The sequence below is a fragment of the Protopterus annectens genome, chromosome 7.part0 (genome assembly GCF_019279795.1).
Source record: "Protopterus annectens isolate FY-2018-M chromosome 7.part0, PAN1.0, whole genome shotgun sequence".
Lineage (NCBI taxonomy): Eukaryota > Metazoa > Chordata > Ceratodontiformes > Protopteridae > Protopterus > Protopterus annectens.
This window is the reverse complement of record NC_056739.1, coordinates 1,804,187,123-1,804,203,941: the sequence shown is the minus strand read 5'-3', so window position 1 is coordinate 1,804,203,941 and position 16,819 is coordinate 1,804,187,123. Positions and strand designations below refer to the sequence as shown.

At 46.0% G+C, this 16,819-nt stretch overlaps 1 pseudogene; it reads right to left on the bottom strand.

Annotated features, from left to right (window-relative positions):
• Nucleotides 1–512: 512 nt before the first annotated feature.
• On the bottom strand, nt 513–15,648 carry LOC122806196 (annotated as a pseudogene).
• Nucleotides 15,649–16,819: the final 1,171 nt, after the last annotated feature.

Below are 16,819 nucleotides of genomic sequence, written 5' to 3'. Positions count from 1 at the left end.
CGCTTTGCTTCACCTCTCTCTCTGCTCTCTGCCTCTCTTTGAATCTCTCTCTGCCTCTCTCTCTCTCTCTGTCCCTCTGCCTCTCACTTGCTGCCTCTCTCTTTGTCTCTGTCCATCTCTCTCTGCTTCTCTCTCTTGCTGCCTCTCTCTGCCTCACTGCTTGTCTCTCTGCTTCCTTCTGTCTGCATTCTTTCTCTCTCTCTCTGCCCCTTTCTCTCTCTCTTTCTCTCTCTCTGTTTCACCCTCTGCCTCTCTCTCTGTCTCTCTGCCTCCCCTCTCTATTTATACCTCTTTATCTGTTTCTCTGTCTGCTCTCTGCCTCTCTTTGCCCCTCTCTGTCTGCCTCTCTGCCACTTTCTGCCTCTCTGCCTCCCCCTCTCTCTGTCTTTCTCTGCCTCACTCTGTCTGCTTCTGTCTCTGCCTCTCTTTCTTTGTCAATGCCTCTCTCTCCTCTCTGCAACTTTCTTTCTCCCTCTCTCTCTACCTCTCTTTCTTTGACTCTCTCTCTCTCTCTATCTTTCTGCCCTTCCTCTTTCTCTGCCTCTCTCCATTTGCCTCTCTCTCTGTTTCACACTCTCTCTCTCTTTGTCTCTGTGTCTCTGCATTTGTCTCTGCCCTCTGTCTGTCTTTTTGTCACTCTCTCTGCCTCTCCCTTTTGATGTTTTTCTCTTCCTCTCACTTGTTGCCTCTCTCTCTGTTTCTCTCTGCCTATCTCTGTCTCTCTCTTTCTGTCTCACTCTCTGCCTCCCCTCCCTCTCTGCCTCTCTCAGTCTGCCCCTATCTATGCCTCTCTCTGCCTTTGTCTCTTCCTCTCTCTCTCTCTGCCTATGTCTTTCTGTCTCTGTCTCATTTTTCCTCTCACTCTGTCTCTCTGCCCCTCTCTCTCTCCCTTTTCTCTTGGCCTCTCTCTTTGCCTCTCTCTGCCTCAGTCTCTGTTTCACACTCTGTGTCTCACTCTCTCTCTCTGCCTCTTCCTCTCTCTGCCACTGTGTGTGTCTCTCTACCTCTGTGATTCTGCCTCACTCTCTCTGTATCTCTCTGTCTCTCTCTATCTTTTCTCTTCCTCTCTCTCTCTCTCTGTGTCTCTGGCTCTCTGTCAGTTCATCTCTCTCTGCCTCCCCTTCTGTCTCTCTACCTGTCTCTCTGCTTTTTCTCTGCCCTCTTTCTTTCTGCTTTTCTCTCTCCCTGCTTCTTTCTGCCTTCTTCTCTATCTCACTCTCTGCCTCTCTCTTTGTGCGTCTGCCACCCTCACTCTCTGCCTCTCTCTGCCTTCCTGTCTGCCTTTTTCTCTGCTTCTCTGCCACTCTCTGCCTCTTTCTCTTGGCCTCTCTCTACCACTTTGTCTCTCTTGGCCTGTCTCTGCCTCTCTGTCTCTCTTGGCCTCTTTCAGACTCTCAAGCTCTCTCTCTTGGACTCTCTCTCATATCTCTGCCAAGCTCTCTGTCTTCCTCTTACTGCATCTGCTTCTATCTATGTCACTCTCTCCCTGCCTCTTGCTGTCTTACTTTTGCTCTGCCCCTCTCTCTTTCTCTGTGCATCTCTCTCTGTCCTTCCCTCTCTCTGCTTTTGTCCCTGCCACTCTCTTTGACTCTTTATCCCTGTCTTTCTCTTGGCCTCTCTCTCTCTGCCTCTCTCTCTCTCTCACTGTCTCACTTTCTGCCTCTCTGGCTCTCTCTGGTTCACTCTCTTTCTGCGTGCCTCTCTCTGTCTGCCTCTCTTACACTTCTGCCTCTCTCTTCATCTCTCTCTCTTCCTCTCTCTGCCTCTGCCCTTCTCTCTGTCTCTCCCTGCCACTCTCTGCTGCACTCTCTCTCTCTCTCTGACTTTCTCAGTGCCTGTCTTTTCTGTCTCTGTCTCTCTCTGTCTCACTCTGTCTCTGCCTCTGTCTGCATCTCTCTCTCTCTCTCTGCCTCTCTGTCACTTTCTTCCTCTCTCTGCCTTTCTCTCTCTTTCCCTGCCTTTCCCTGCCTTTCTCTGCCTCACTCTCTCTGCCTTTATCAATGCCAATGGATGGTGAAGTGGTGCAGCGGTAGCATTGTCACCTCACAGCAAGAGGTTCTCCAGTTCAATTCTCAGCTGGAGTGCCTTCTGTGTGGAGTCTGCATGTCCACCTTGCATTCATGTGGGGTTTCTCTGGGTACTCCAGTTTCCTCCCACATTACAAAGACATGCATCTAGAACGTTTCTCCCTGGGTCTCCACTGAAAATTGGCTTTGTTCCAAGTTGGACTTTCCCAGTAAACAAATAAATTTGTCCATACTTCTCTCTCTGGCCCTGCCCTGCCTCTATCTCTGCCTCCTGCCTATTTCTGCCTCTCTTTCTCTGCTTGTCTGCCACTCTCTGTCTTTTTTCTCTGTCTGTCCCTCTATCTGCCTCTCTCACTCTGCCTCTCAGTATTTCCCTGTCTGCCTGGCTCTCTGCCTCTCTCTCTGTCTCTTTCTCTGCCTTCTTTCTCTCTGCCACTTTATCTCTCTCTCTGCCTCCACTCTCTCTCTCTCCTCTCTGTGCCTCTTTCCCTCTGCATCTCTGCCTCTCTGCCACTTTCTGCCTCTCTCTTGCTCCCCCTCCATAACCCTCTCTTTGACTCTCTCTTTCTGCATCTCTCTGTGCCAATTTCTGCCTGTCTGTCTGTTTCACACACACTCTCTCTCTCTTTGCCTCTCTGTCTCTCTCTTCCATTGTTTCTGCCCCTCTCTCTTTCTCTCTCTGCCTCTCTCTCTTGCTCCACCCGCTCTCTGCCCCTCTTTCTCTGTCTTAATCTCGTCTTCCCCTCTCTCTCTGCCTCACTTCATCCCCCTCTCTGTTTTTCTCTTTCTCTCTCTCTGCATCTGTCTCTCTCTTTCTGCCTCTCCATCTGTCTCTGCCTCTTTCTCTCTGTTTCGCACTCTGTTTCTCTCTGCCTCTCTGTCTTTCTCTGCCTTTGTCTCTGCCCTTCTGTCTGTCTCTCTGTCTCTATCTGCCTCTCTCTGCCTATGTCTGCCCCTTTTTTGACTTTCTGCCACAGTCTCTCTGCCTCACACCCTCTGCCTCTCTCTCTGCCTTTTTTCTTCATTTATCTCTGCATCACTGTCTCTCTATCTATCTATCTCTGCCTCTTCCTCTATCTATCTTTCTGTTTCTCTCCTTCTTTCTCTGTCCTATTTATCTCTGCCATTCTCTCTCTGCATCTGTCTCTCACTCTCTGTCTCTCTTTCTCTCTCACTGCCTCTTTTCCACCCCTTCTCTCTCTGCCTCACTCTGTCTCTGCCTTTCTCTCCGTCTGCCTCTCTGACACTTTCTGCCTTTTTCTATACCTCTATCTCTCTTGGCCCCTCTCAGCCTCTTTAGGATTCTCTCTGCCTCTCTTGCTCTCTCTTTCTTATCTATGCCACTCTCTATCTCTTCCTCTCACTACCTCTGCCTCTCCCTCTCTCTCTCTCTCCCTGCATCTCTCTCTCTCTCTCCCTACATCTCTCTCTCTCTGCCTATGTGTCTGCCTCTCTCTCTGCCTCTCTGTCTCTCTCTCTTTGCTTTCTCTCTCTTGGCCTTTCTCTCTGCCTCTCTGTCTCACTCTCTGCCCCTCTGATTCTGTCTGCCTCTCTTCCATTTTCTGCCTCTCTATCTCTCTCTTCATCTACCTCTCTTTATCTCTCTGCCTCTGCCCTTCTCCCTCTTCCTCTTTCTCTGTCTGCCCCGCTCTCTGTCTCTGTCTCTCCCTCCCTGCCTCACGCTCTCTCTGCCTTTCTCTCTGCCAGTCTATCTCTTTGCCTCTTCTTCTCTGAATTTCTCTCTGCCACTTTCTTCCTCTCTCTACATCTCTCTTTGCCTTCCTCCTCAACCTTTGTACCTGCCTCTCTTTCTGCCTCTCCCTGCCTCTCTGTCTACCTCCTGCATTTTTCTGCTTCTCTCTCTACTTTTCTGCTACTTTCTACCACTCTCTGCCTCTCTCACTGTCTCTTTCTCTCTGCCTGTCCCTCTATCTGCCCCTCTCTGTCTGCCTCTCACTGCCTCTCTCTGTCTGCCTCTTTGCCTCACTCTCTCTGCCAATCTGTTCTTCTCTCTGCCTCCACCTGCCTTTAAATATCTGCCTCTCTCTACCACTCTTTCTCTGCCTCTCTCTACCTTGCTCTACCTCTCTTTCTCCCAGCCTCTCTCTGCCTGCCTCTCTGCCTTTCTCTCACTGTCTCTCTCTCTCTCTCTCTCTGCTTCTCTCTCTGTCTCTCTTTCTCCCCTCTGTCTCTCTGCCTCTGTCTCTCTGTTTCTCTGTCTGTCTCTCTGCTTCTCTTTGCCTTTTTTCTCAATCCATCTGCCTCTCTCTGCCTTTGTGTCTCCTTGCTCTGTCTCTTTTCTCACCTCTCTGCTTTTTTCTCTGCTCTATTTCCCTCTGCTCTGTCTGCCACTCTTTCTTCCTTTATCTGCTTATGCTCTTATTTCTCTGTCTCTCTCTCTCATTGCCTTCCTCTGTCTGGCTCTCTATCTGCCTCTCTCCCCCCCCCTCTCTCTCTCTCTCTGCATCTGTCTCTGCCCATCTGGCACATTGTGTCTCTCTTTCTCTACCTCTCTGTCTTCTTTGCTGTCTCTATTTCTGTGTCTCTCTGCATCTCTCTTGCTTCCTCTCTCTCTCTCTCTCTCTCTCTGTCTCACTCTCTGCTTCTTTCTCTGTCTCCCCTCTCTCTGCCCTCTGCCTTCTTTGCCTCTCTTTCTCTGCCTCTGTGCCACTTTGTGCCTCTCTCTCCCTGCCTTGCTCTTTCTGTCTATGCCTCTGCTTCTCTCTGCCTCTCTTCCCCTGTCTGTCCCTCTCTCTGCCCCTCTCTCTGCCTTTCTGTCTGCCTCTTTGCCACCCCTTCTCTCTCTCTGTCTCACTCTCTCTCTACCTCTCTGCATTTCTCTCTGTTTTTCTCTGTGTCTCTTTGCCTCTCCCTGCCTTTTTCTCTCTGCCTCTCTCTGCCTCTTTCTCTTCCTCTCTCACTGCTCTCTACATCTCTTTCTCTGCCTCTCTCTACCTCTCTTTCTCCCTGCCTGTCTCTGCTTGCCTCACTGCCTCTCTCTCTCTCTCTCTCTGCCTCTCTCTCTGTCTCTCTTTGCCTTTCTCTCTGTTTCCTCTGTCTGTCTCTCTATCTGCCTCTCTTCCTCTCTCTGCATCTTTCTCTACCAGTCTGCCACATTGTGCCTTCCTCTGTGTCTCTTTGCCTTTGTCTCCCCCCTCTCTCTCTATCTCTCTGTCTTCCTCTCTGTCTCTATTTCTGTGTCACTCTGCCTCTCTCTTTTGCTGCCTCTCTCTCTGTCTTTCTCTCTCACTGTATTTCTCTCTGCCTTGCTGTTTGTCTCTTTGCTTTTTCCTCCGCCTTCATTCTCTCTGCCTCTTTCTCCCTCTCTGCCTCTCTCTCTCTCTCTCTCTCTGTCACACTCTTTGCCTCTATCTCTAGCTCCCCCTCTCTCTCCTCTCTCCCTTCTTTGCCTCTCTCTCTGCCTCTGTGCCACTTTGTGCCTCTTTCTCCCTGTCTTGCTCTTTCTGTCTCTGCCTCTCTCTTTCTGCCTCTGTCCCCCTCTCTCTGTCCCTCTCTCTGCCTCTATGTCTGCCTCTTTGCCACCCATTCTCTCTCTCTCTCTCACTCTCTCTACCTCTCTGTCTTTCTCTCTGCCTCTCTGTCACTTTCTGCCTCTTTCTATGCCTCTCTCTTTCTCTCCACCCATCTCTGCCTCTCTAGGCCTCTCTCTGCATCTCTTGGCCTCTCTTTCTTATCTCTGCCAAGCTCTCTCTCTCTCTCTTCCTCTCACTGACTCTGTCTACTTCTCTACCTCTCTCTCTCTCTCTGCCTCTCTCTCTGCCTGTGTGTCTGCCTCTCTCTCTCTCTGACTCTGTCTCTCTCTTGGCCTCTCTCTCTGCCTTTCTATCTCTCTCACTGTCTGCCTCTCTGCCTCTCTCTGCTTCACTCTCTTTCTGCATGCCTCTCTCTCTCTCTCTGCCTCCCTCTGCCTCTCTTCCATTTTCTGCCCCTCTCTCTTCATCTCCCTCTCTTGATCTTTGTCTCTCTCTCTCTCTCTCCCTGCCTCACTCTCTCTCTACCTTTGTCCCTGCCTCACTCTCTGCCTCTCCCTGCCTCTCTGTCTGCCTCCTGCCTCCCCCTCTCTCTCTCTGCTTTTCTGCCACTTTCTCACTTTCTGTCTCTTTCTCTTAGCATGTCCCTCTATCTACCCCTCTCTGTCTGCCTCTCACTGCTCTCTTTCTCTGTCTCTCTCTGTCTCTCTCTCTCTCTCTCTGTCTCTCTGCTTCTTTCTCTGCTCTCTTTCCCTCTGCTCTTTGTCTCTCTTTACCTCTCTTTCTTCCTTTCTCTGCTTCTGCCCTTCTCTCTCTGTCTCTCTTTCTCCCTGTCTCCCTCTGTCTGCCTCTCTATCTGCCTCTCTTCCTCTCTCTTTCTCTCTCTCTCTGCATCTTTCTCTACCAGTCTGCCACATTGTGCCTCTCTCTGTCTCTCTGTCTCTGGCTTTCTCTCCCATCTCTCTCTACCCCTTTGTCTCTATCTTTGTCTCTCTGCCTCTCTCTTTTTCTGTCTCTCTCTCTCTTTCTCTCTCACTGTATTTCTCTCTGCCTTGCTTGTCTCTCTGCTTTTTCTCTGCCTTCATTCTCTCTGCCTCTTTCTCTGCCTCTCTCTAACTTACTCTACCTTTCTTTCTCCCAGCCTCTCTGCCTGTCTCCCTGTCTTTCTCTCACTGTCTCTCTCTCTCTCTCTCTCTGCTGCTGCTCTCTCTGTCTCTCCGCCTCTGTCTCTCTGTCTCTGTCTCTCTGTTTCTCTGTCTGTCTTTCTGCTTCTTTCTTTGCCTTTTTCTCTCAATCCCTCTGCCTTTCTCTGCCTTTGCCTCTGCTTCTCTCTCTTTTCCCATCTCTCTGCTTTTTTCTCTGCTCTATTTCCCTCTGTGCTGTCTGCCACTCTTTCTTCCTTTCTCTGCTTCTGCACTTCTCTCTCTGTCTCTCTGTCTTTGTCTCTCTCTCTCTCCTTGCCTTCCTCTGTCTGGCTCTCTGTCTGTCTTTCTTACTCTCTCTCTCTCTGCATCTGTATCTGACTTTCTTCCTATCTCTCTCTCTCTCTGCATCTGTCTCTGCCCATCTGGCACATTGTGACTCTCTCTGCCTTTATCTCTCTCTACATCTCTGTCTTCTTAGCTGTCTCTATCTTTATGCCTCTCTGCCTTTCTCTTGCTTCCTCTCTCTCACTCTCTCTCTCTCTCTGTCTTTCTCTCTCACTGCATTTCTCTCTGCCTTGCTGTTTGTCTAGCTGCTTTTTTCTCTGCCTTCATTCTCTCTGCCCCTTTCTCTCTCTCTCGATCTCTGTCTCACTCTTTGCCTCGTTCTCTCTCACCCCTCTCTCTCTGCTCTCTGCCTTCTTTGCCTCTCTCTCTCTGCCTCTGTGCCACTTTGTGCCTCTCTCTCCCTGCCTTGCTCTTTCTGTCTATGTCTCTGCCTCTCTCTGTCTGCCTCTCTTCCCCTCTCTCTGCCCTCTCTCTGCCCCTCTCTCTGCCTCTCTGTCTGCCTCTTTGCCACCCATAATCTCTCTGCCTCACTCTCTCTCTACCTCTCTGCATTTCTCTCTGTCTCTGTCTCTGTGTCCCTCTGCCTCTCCATGCCTTTTTCTCTCTGCCTTTCTCTGCCTCTTTCTCTTCCTCTCTCACTGCTCTCTGCCTCTCTTTCTCTGCCTCTCTCTACCTCTCTTTCTCCCTGCCTCTCTCTGCTTGCCTCTCTCTCTCTCTCTCTCTCTCTCTCTCTCTCTCTCTCTCTCTCTCTCTCTCTCTCTGTCTCTCTTTGCATTTCTCTCTGTCTCCCTCTGTTTGCCTCTCTATCTGTCTCTCTTCCTCTCCATCTCTGCATCTTTCTCTACCAGTCTGCCACATTGTGCCTTTCTCTGTGTCTCTTTGCCTTCGTCTCCCCCTCTCTTGCTATCACTCTGTCCTCCTGTCTGTCTCTATCTCAGTATTGCTCTGCCTCTCTCTTTTGCTGCCTCTATCTCTGTCTTTCTCTTTCACTGTATTTCTCTCTGCCTTGCATTTTGTCTCTTTGCTTTTTTCTCTGCCTTCATTCTCTCTGCCTCTTTCTCTCTCTCTCTGCCTCTCTCTCTCTCACTCTTTGCCTCTCTCTCCCTCCCTCTCTCTCCCCTCTCTGTCTTCTTTGCCTCTCTCTCTGCCTCTGAGCCACTTTGTGCCTCTATCTCCCTGTATTGCTCTTTCTGTCTCTGCCTCTCTCTGTCTGCCTCTCTCCCCCTCCCTCTGTCCCTCTCTCTGCCTCTCTGTCTGCCTCTTTGCCACCCATTCTCTCTCTCACTCTGTATCTACCTCTCTGCCTTTCTCTCTGCCTCTCATTGACTCTGTCCACCCCTCTCTCTCTCTGTCTGTGTGTCTGCCCCTCTCTCTCTCTCTCTGCCTCCCTTTGCATTTCTTCCATTTTCTGCCCCTCTCTCTTCATCTCCCTCTCTTGATCTCTGTCTCTCTCTCCCTGCATCACTCTCTCTCTTCCTTTGTCCCTGCCTCTCTCTCTGCCTTTCCCTGTCTTGCTGTCTGCCTTCTGCCCCCCCTCTCTCTCTGCTTTTCTGCCACTTTCTGCCTCTCTCTCTTTGTCTTAGCATGTCCCTCTATCTGCCCCTCTCTGTCTGCCTCTCATTGTCTCTCTTTCTCTCTCTCTCTCTGTCTCTTTGCCTGTCTCTCTGCTTCTTTCTCTGCTCTCTTTCCCTCTGCTCTTTGTCTCTCTTTACCTCTCTTTCTTCCTTTCTCTGCTTCTGCCCTTCTCTCTCTGTCTCTCTTTCTCCCAGTCTCCCTCTGTCTACCTCTCTATCTGTCTCTCTTCCTCTCTCTCTCTCTCTCTGCATCTTTCTCTACCAGTCTGCCACATTGTGCCTCTCTATATATATATATATATATATCTGCCTCTGGCTTTCTCTCCCTCTCTCTTTCTACCTCTCTGTCTCTATCTTTGTCTCTCTGCCTCTCTCTTTTGCTGCCTCTCTGTCTTTCTCTCTCATTGTATTTCTCTCTGTCTTGCTGCTTGTCTCTCTGCTTTTTTTCTCTGCCTTCATTCTCTCTGCCTCTTTCTCTCCTTGTCTGACTCTCTGCTTCTCTCTCTGTTTCCCCCTCTCTGTCTGATCTCTGCCTTCTTTTCCTCTCTCTGCCTCTACATACAGAAAAACAGCTCTTATGAACTTGATTTTCTCCAAGAATGATAAAGCTAGTAGGCAGAAACTCTACAGGCAGACAGGATACTAAGCACCTTGTAAACAAACTGCAATCTTACAAACCTGGCTTTGGCAAAACTCATTCTTTCGGTATGACAGTTTATTGGTTTTTTGCTTTCTCTATGCATTTGCAGACATACACACATAGTGAACAATACCCCTTACAAACTTGATTTTCTCCATAAGTGGTAAAGTCAGGGGGCTGAAACTCTACAGGGAGACAGAGAGCTATGCACTTTTCAAAATGCAATGCAAGCCTGGTTTTCAGAAAAGTCTTCTTTCAGGGGTCTCTGTTACAATGTCAAACTTGTAGAAGTTTGAATATTATAATATTGAACCCAAAGGTCCGAAATGCAAAAATAGCGAAGCCATGGCACACCATTTTTTTTCCCATGGAAGAAAAAATCGTTGGGCATTTTTCAGGGGTCTGCTATTTCCTCAACTGTGGTACAATCTCAGAGTTGGTATATTTAAGTAGGGGGTGTGGGGGGCGAAACCTCCACTTTAGTTTAAGTTTAAAGTGTACTTTTTTTTTTTTGTCACGGAACAGCGATTTTTTTCCCTGGGAAAAAATCGCTGTTCTCTGTTTCTGTTGTTATTGGATTTTGAACTTTACGGTTCGATATTACAGCTTTTGAACTCCTGTGAGTTCAATGTTGTAATATAGACCCCTCTTTCAGTATGACAGTTTATTTGTTTTAACTTTCTTTATGTATTTCCAGACTTGTACACGTAGGGAAAAATACCCCTATAAACTTGAATTTCTCCAAGAGAAGTAAAGCTAAAAGGATGAAACCCTGCAGTCTGACAAGGTAATATGCACCTTGCAAAATGTGAGTGCAAGTCTGGCTCTGGCACAACTCCTTCTTTCAGTATGACCCTTTACTGGTTTAGCTTTCTCTAAGCATTTGCTGCCTTATACACATAGAGAAAAATGCCCCTTATAAACTTGATGTTCTCCAGCAGCAATAAAGCTAGGAGCCTGACACTACGCAGGTGGACACGGTACTATGCACCTTGCAAAGGGACAATGGAAGCCTGGCTCTGGCACAGCTCCATCCTTCAATATAACCGTGTACTGGTTTTAGCTTTCTCTATACATTTCCAGCCTTCTACACATAGAAAAGAATACCCCTTATAAACTTGATTTTCTACAACAATAGTAAAGCTAGGAGGCTGAAACTCTTAAGGCAGACAGGGTACTATGCATCATGCAAAAGGGCAGTGCGAACCTAACTCTAGCACAACTCCTTTATGTATGACCATTTACTGGTTTTAGCTTTCTCTCTGTATTTCCAGCCTTATACACATGGAGTAAAAGATGCCTTATAAACTTGATTTTCTCTAAGAATAGTAAATCTAGCAGGGTAAAACCCTGCAGGCAGACAAGATACTATGTACCTTTCAAAAGGGCAGTGCAAGCCTGGTTCTCGCCCAACTTCTTCTTTCAATATGACAATTTACTGGTTTTAGCTTTCGCTATGCTTTTCCAGTCTTATGCACATAGAGAAAATTAAACCTTATAAACTTGATTTTCTCCAAGAGCTGTAAAGTTAGGAGGCTGAAAATCTGCAGGCAAACAGGGTACTATGCACCTTCCAAGCCTGGCTTTAGCACAACTCCTTCTTTCAGTGTTTTCTGGTTTTAGCTTTCTCTATGCATTTCCAGCCTTACACACATATAGAAAAAATACACCCTATAAACTTGATTTTCTGCAAATGTGGCAAAAATTGAAGGCTGATTCCCTGAAGGCAGACAGGGCACTATGCACCTTGCAAAAAGGCAGTGTAAGCCTTGGTCTTGCACAAGTCCTTCTGTGGATTTCCAGCATTATACACAGAAATATTAGCTTACTGACTCTATTAGATGGAAAACTTTCCCTTTGCACCTAAGTATTTTAAATAAATCCTGTTCTCTCAATGTAGGTATGAATCTAAGTTTAAAGGAAGTCAAAGTTTAGAAGAAAATGCTAGGACCGGTCTTCTTTGTAGCACCTAATAGAAGTTATGAATTTCAATTTTAGCTGAAATTACAGTGCTGGTTCCCAGTCTTCCTGGTCAAAATTATGCAGTTGTTCTGAATGGAATTCCAATGAAAGAAATGTCAGTTTTTGTTGCGGTTTAAGAAATCTTCTCACTCACTTGTAAAATGCAGAATTGGGTAATGAAAAAGACAATACTCTCAGTAGCTCATTTGAAGGCTTTCTGAATAAGATTCTAATTAAAGCCTTAAAACGAACAACTGAGAGTTTCCCCTTTTTCATTACCTAATTCTGCATTTTATGGATGACTGAGATGCTTTCTTAAGCCACTAACAAAAACTGAGGCTTCTTTCATTGCAATTTCATCCAGGGCAGCTTTATAATTTTGACTAGAAAGATTGGGAACCAGCACTGGAATTTCAGCTAAAACTGAAATTCATAACTTCTATTAGGTGCTACCAAGATGTCTGGTGACTAGGATTTTATTCTAAACTGTGATTTCATTTAAAATAAGATTACTACCTACCTTGAGAGACCACAGTTTATTTAAAATTCTTTGGTGCAAAGGGTAATTTCTCTGCCTGATGGAGTAAGTGAGTAAGCTAATATTTCTACTTTTTCTTACCTCTTCCAAGGGAGGGCATTACTCACACAACTGGGACATTGCTTCTGAATTTTTGTTTAATAGCCTTATACACGTAGAGAAAATATCCATTACAAATTTGATTTTCTCCAAGACTGGTAAAGCTAGGAGATTGAAACTCAGCAGGTAGACAGGGTACCATGCACCTTACAAAAACAACAGTACAAGCCTGGCTCTGGCACAGTTCCTTTTTTCTGTATTATGTTTTACTGGTTTTAGCATTGTCTGTGCATTTCCAGCCTTATACGTATAAGGATAATTTGCATATATCCCATGTGTGTCTGATACAAGAGGTTTGGGAGGTCACTCAGTGGAAGTTCTAGCTTTGCTGGAGTTTTCATTTTGTTTTTACTGATTGTTTTTTCAGTGAACTTCTCACTCACTGTTTTAGCCTTATACATATAGAGAAAAATATGGATTATAAACTTGATTTTCTTCTACAGCAGTAAAGCTAGCATGCTGAAACACTCCATGCCAACAGTATAGTATACACCTTGCAAAAGGACAGTGTAAGTCTTGCTCTGGCACAACCCTTTCTTTCAGCATGACATTTACTGCGTTTAGCATTCTGAATGCATTTCCAGCCTTATATACAGGTAGAAAAATAATCCTTGCAAACTTGATTTTGTCCAAGTGTGGTAAAGCTAGGAGGCTGAACCTCTTCAGGCAGACAGGGGACAATGTACCTTGCAAAAGGGCAGTGCACTCCTGGCCCGCACCCAGCTCCATCTTTCAGTATGTCTGCTTTCTGGTTTTAGCTTTCTCTATGCATTTTCAGCTTTATACACACATAGAAAAATAACTCTAATAAACTTGATTTTCTCCAAGAACGGTAAAGCTAGGAGGCTGAAATCCTACAGGCAGACAGGGTACTAAGCACCTTGTAAGCAAACAGTGCAAACCTGCAAACCTGGCTCTGGCACAACTCCTTCTTTCAGTATGACTGTTTACCGGTTTTAGCTTTTTCTAAGCATTTGCAGACATATACACATAGTGAAAAATACCCCTTACAAGCTTGATTTTCTCCATGAGCAGTAAAGCTAGGGGGCTGAAACTCTGCAGGGAGAGAGGGTATCATGCACTTTGCAAAAGGCTGTGCAAGCCTGGTTCTCAGGCAAGGACTTCTTTCAGTATTACCGTTTAATGGTTTTAGCTTTCTTTACGCATTTCCAGACTTTTAAACGTAGGGAAAAATAGTGATTATAAACTTGATTTTCTCCAAGAGCGGTAAAGCTGAAAGGTTAAAACCCTGCAGTCTGACAGGGTAATATGTACCTTGCAAAAGGAGAGTGCAAGCCTGGTTCTGGCACAACTCCTTCTTTCAGTATGACCATTTACTGGTTTTAGCTTTCTCTATGCATTTCCTGCCTTATACACATAGAGAAAAATACCCCTTATAAACTTGATTTTCTCCAGCAGAAATAAAGCTAGGAGGCTGAAACTATGCAGGTGGACAGGGTACTATGCACCTTGCAAAGAGGAAGTGGAAGTTCAGCTCTGGCACAACTCCATCTTTCAATATGACTGTGTACTGGTTTTAGCTTTGTCTATGTATTTCCAGCCTTCTACACATAAAGAAATATACCCCTTATAAAATTGATTTTCTCCATCAACAGTAAGACTAGAAAGGTGAAACTTTTAAGGCAGACAGGGTACTATGTACCTTGCAAGCCTGGCTCTGGCACAACTCCTTCTTTCAATATGTCTGTTTTCTGGTTTTAGCTTTCTCTATGCATTTCCAGCCTTATACACATATAGAAAAAATACCCCCTATAAATTTGATTTTCTCTAAGAGTGGCAAAGCTTGGAGGGTGATTCCCTGCAGACAGACAGGGCACTGTGCAGCTTGCAAAAAGGCAGTGTTAGCCTGGGTCTGGCACAACTCCTTCTTTTAGTATTCCTGTTTACTGCTTTTATCTTTTTCTGTGGATTTCCAGCATTATACATATAGAAATATTAGCTTACTCACGCTGTCAGATGGAGAACTTTCCCTTTGCACCTAAGTATTTTAAATAAATCCTGTTCTCTCAATGTAGGCAGAAATCTCATTTTAAAGGAAATCACAGTTTAGAAGAAAATCCCAGGACCGGTCTTCTTTGCAGCACCTAATAGAAGTTATGAATTTCAGTTTTAGATGAAATTTCCATGCTGGTTCCCAGTCTTCCTAGTCAAAATTAAAAAGCTGTTGTGGATGGAATTCCAGTGAAAGAAACCTCAGTTTTGTTAGTGGCTTAAGAAAGGTTCTCACTCGCTTATAAAATGCAGAATTAGGTAATGAAAAAAAAAAACTTTCAGTAGCTCATTTTAAGGCTTCCTGAAGAAGATTCTAATTTGCCTTAAAATGAGCAACTGAGAGCTACCTCTTTTTCATTACCTAATTCTGCATTTTATGGGTGACTGAGAAGCTTTCTTAAACCACTAACAAAAACTGAGGTTTCTTTCATTGGAATTTCATCCAGAGCAGCTTCATAATTTTGGCTAGGAAGATTGGTAACCAGCACTGGAATTTCAGCTAAAACTGAAATTCATAACTTCTATTAGGTGCTACCAAGATGACGAGTGACTAGGATTTTATTCTAAACTGTGATTTCATTTAAACTGCGATTAATACCTACCTTGAGAGACCAGGGTTTATTTAAAATACTTTGTTGCAAAAAGTAATTTCTCTGCCTGATAGAGTAAGTGAGTAAGCTAATATTTCTACTTTTTCTTCCCCCACCAAGGGAGGGTATTATTCACCAAGGGTGGGACATTGCTTCTGCATTTTTGATTAATAGCCTTATACACATAGAGAAAAATACCCATTACAAATTTGATTTTCTCCAAGACCAGTAAGGCTAGAAGGCTGAAACTCAGCAGGAAGACAGGGTACTATCCATCTTGCAAAAGGGCAGTGTAGGCCTGGCTGTGGTGCAACTAAGGGACTGTATAACTGTTTACTGGTTTTAGCATTCTCTGTGCATTTCCAGCCTTATATATATAGAGAAAATATCCCTTATTAACTTGATTTTCTCCAAGAGCAGTAAAGCTAGGAAGCTGAAACTCTGTAGGACAACAGGGTTCTATGCAAATTGTAAAAGAGCATTGCAAACCTGGCTCTAGCACAACTCCTTATTTCTGTATAACCATTTACTGGTTTTAGCTTTCTCTTTGCATTTCCAGTCTTATACACATAGAGAAAAAGACCCCTTATAAACTTGATTTTCTCCAACAGCAGTAAAGCTAGGAGGCTGAAACTCTGCAGGGAGATAGGGTACTATACATGTTGCAGAAGATGCCCTTATATCTGCCTCTCTCTCTTTGACTGTCACTGCCTCTGCCTGCCTCTCTCTCTGCCTTTCTCTCTTCCTTTCTCACTGCTCTCTGCCTCAGTCTCTCTGCCTCTCTTTCTACCTCTCTCTTGTCCTGCCTGTCTATGTCTGCCTGTCAGCCTCTGTATCTGCCTCTCTTTTGACTCTCTGCATCTCTCTGCCTCTCTCTCTTCCATCTGTCTGTCTGTATTTCTGCCTGTCTTTCTGTTTTTTCTTTGCCTTTTTTCTTCACTCTGCCTTTGCCTGTGCCTCTCTCTGTATCTTTGCCTATCTGCTTCTTTCTCTGCTCTTTGTCTCTCTCTACCTGTTTCTACGCCTTTCTCTGCCTTTCTCTCTCTTCCTTTCTCTGTCTCTGCCCCTCTCTGTTTGGCTCTGTTTCACTCTCTCTGCCTCTCTTCCTCTTCTCTGCAGCTCTCTCTGCCAGTCTGCCACATTCTGCCTCTCTTTGCCTCTCTCCCTTTCTCTCTCGCTGCCTTTGTCTATGCCTCTCTCTACATTTGCCCCTTTCTGCCCCATTCTCTATCTCGATCTTTGTGTCTCTCTGCCTCTCTCTTGTTGTCTTTCTCTCTCTCTCTGTCTCTCTCTGTCTTTACCTCTTTGTCTCTTGTTGCATTTCACTATGCCTCCTTGCTTGTCCCTGTTTCTTTATATGCCTTCTTTCTCTCAGCCTCCCTCTCTCTCTCTCTCTCTCTCTGCTCTTCTCTCTCTGTCTCACGTCCTGCCTCCCCTTCTATCTCTGCTCTTTGGATCTCTTTGCCTTTTTCTCTTTGCCTCTCTGCCACTTTCTGCCTTTCTTTATATCCCCTCTCATTCCCTCTCTTTGCCTCACTCTCTCTACCTTTGTCAATGCCCCTCTCTCTCTGAATCTTTCTGTCTGCCTCTCTTCCTCTGCCTCTGCCTCTCTCTGCCCCATATGCATCCCTTTCTTTCTCTGTCTCCCACTGTCTCTGTATCACTCTCCTGCTGCCACTACCTCTCTCTGCCTCTCTCCCTCTCTCTCTCTGTGCCTCTCTCTCTTTCTCTTTGTCTCTCTGCTTATCTGTCTGCTTTTTGTTCTGCCTTATTTTTCGCTACTTTTTTCTCTTTCTCTGCTCCTCTCTCTGTCTCGCTCTCTCACTCTCTTGTTCTGCCTCTCTGTCTGCTCTCTGTCTCTCTTTGCCTCTCTAACTCAACCTCTCTGCTTCTCTCTGTTTCATTCTCCCTGCCTCTCTCTCTGCCTCTACCTCTCTTTCTCACTCTGCCTTTGACACTGCCTCTTTTGCCTTTGTTTCTGCTCTCTTCCTCTCTGTGCCTCTCTCCCTCTGCCTCTCTGGCACTTCCTGCCTCCCTGTCTCTTCCTCTTTTTCTCTCTGCCTCTCTGTCTGCCTCACCCCCTCTGTCTTGTCTCTGCCTCTCATTCTGACTCTCTCTCATCCTCTCTCTCTCTATTTCACACTCTGTCTCTCTCTCTCTCTGCCTTTATGTCTCTTTCTGCCTTTGTCTCTGCCTCACACTTTGTCTCTCTATCTCTCACTCTTCCTCTCGCTGCCTCTCTCTCTGAATGTCTATCTCTGTCTCAATCTGCCTATGTCTGCCTCTGTCTCTCTGTATCAATCTCTGCCTCCCCTCTCTCTCTGCCTCTCTCTATCTGCCCCCTCTCTCTGCCTTTGTCTCTTCCTTTCTCTTTCTGCCTCCCTGTCTCCCCCCT